This window comes from Echinops telfairi, unplaced genomic scaffold (assembly GCF_000313985.2).
Source record: "Echinops telfairi isolate 266 unplaced genomic scaffold, ASM31398v2 ScPeMD7_7406;HRSCAF=8444, whole genome shotgun sequence".
In the NCBI taxonomy this organism is placed as follows: domain Eukaryota; kingdom Metazoa; phylum Chordata; class Mammalia; order Afrosoricida; family Tenrecidae; genus Echinops; species Echinops telfairi.
In genome coordinates, this window is record NW_022111306.1 from 4,345,459 (window position 1) to 4,347,620 (window position 2,162).

Genomic DNA, 2,162 nt, shown 5'->3' on the forward strand with positions numbered 1-2,162 from the left:
CAATATATGCACATAGATCTATTTCCCCATCCTCATATATAAATATATTTGCATATGTACATGCCTTTATCTAGACCTCTATAAATGCCCTTTTCCTCCCAACTCTTTCCTCTATATCCCTTGACTTTTCTCCTATCCCACTCTCATGCTCAGTCCCCACCTGGGTTTCAGCAATTCCTCTTTGTTACATTACCCTTGATCATGCCCTACCAGGCCTCCCACACTCTCCTCACCACTGATTTGGATCACTTGTTGTTCCCTGAATTTTAGATCTTATCATCACCAAATTTCATCAATATAAGACATGGACTCAAAGGTTCCATTCCTCCTGGAGGGACCTGAATCTATCACACACACCTTAAGTTTTCATTTCTCCCACCATGGGATGTATTTTGGTTCTGCAGGAACATGTGAGCACCAGGCAGTGTGCTTTCTGAGAAAGCCATTTTGGTAGGAGAAATGTTTGCATGACTAATTTTCAGTTTCCTCCAATCCATACATTCCATATTTATTTATAATAAGAAATCAGGAAAGCCAAGATATATCTGTCTTAAAAGTCATTTTGAGATAACATATTCCTTGTCCATTTCCACTAGTAAATACCTTCTGTACGGTTACAATGAGGCTGGTCATTATCAATCATTCTGCATAGGAAGGAAATGAGCCCCTAGCCTGCTGTTTACTCTTTCCTTCTCAGCACTATTTATAAGCTATGAATCTGAGGAGTGTATTGCACCCTAGAAGATGGTATTCCAATCTCACAGGTTGTCCTTTCACAGCAGGTGCCTCCAACTGCTTCTGGGTAATGAGATACCATCTTACAGAAGGTTAAGACAGTGAATTTTATAAGCATGAATCCACTGCTACAATAATTTTGCTATACAATGAATTTCTGGTTGGATTTTTGTGGTGAAGTGAAATTGCTTAATATGGCTTTTCTACCCATGTCTTTGTAATTCCCAGCAAATGATTGAGTACAACTATGTAAGTAAAGTATATGAAATACTAATAGTGGGGACTAGTGGGTTTAAGAATTAGGCATCTTAGAGGCAGGATGAGAGAATTCCTGGATAATCAAGGAAGAACCACCAGTGTAGCACGTTCAAGATCCCTGCATGACGTGGCAGAGGTAGGAGAGACCATGCCACTCCAAGATCAGAGGCTGAGCCAAGGAGGCCATGACAGAGCAGAGGAGCAGTGCTGAGACTGAGGCTGTGGGGCAGCGCAGCGGGCGGGCTTCCTGGCCTATGGACATAGAGGCCAAGGGACCATGTCATTGTGAGACTAAGGACCAGAGAGAGGGTTGGCTCCTGGCTGAGAAGAGGTCCTGCAGAGGACAAAAGACTATCCGTATTATTTTATGTCCTGTCTTGTGGCAACCTATTAGCTTGTAGCTTCCGTCAACTCCCACAATCGTGAGTATTGCCTTTGAGGTCTATGTGGCCTTTGCAACAGATTATCAGACCCCAAAGAGGAGTGGAGTGCAGTGGGAGGAATGGTTGGCATCAGAATAAGGGGGGGATACAAAAGGAAAAGGAAGGATGGAGTGTTGTGGGTTCGCGGAAATGAAGACCACTACAATGTCCAATGAAATGATTTGAATCTTTGAATCTTTATTTGTATCAGGCCAGCCCAGACTGCAGAGAGGAGGTTCAAAGGATCGATCCACTCTACTGCTGAACCCCTCTTCTCTGGCCACGCGTTTTAAAAAATGTTATTTCCGGGGGGGGGGGGGCCGGAATACAGAAAGCAGAAGAAAAAGCAATTTGAAATTCATTTATCAATATGTAAGCAGTATTGACAGAAGTAAAAACAAAAAAGTATATTAGGTAGTTTCAGGCACCTTGTTTTGTGATTCCATTTCTGGATTTTGTCTTCAGCTTGACCCTTTGGTGAGAGGAAATAAACATGCCTGTCCTTGGGAGAAAGACTTCCTGTTTCCCTTGATCAGGAGAGAGGGGTAGTTTAAAGAAGAATTGCCCTAAGGGCACTTAGACCCCCCTTCCATTGTGATGCTAAACTAGATTATTTCAGGTGAGCAGGGCTGGTCAGAGTGGGGAGAAGGCCTTTAGGAATGAGGAGGCTTTGTGCCATTTTCTCTTAGCCTTTAAGTCAACTAAAGAAATGGGGTGAAACGAGCTTGTCTATTTCATGGAGGATAG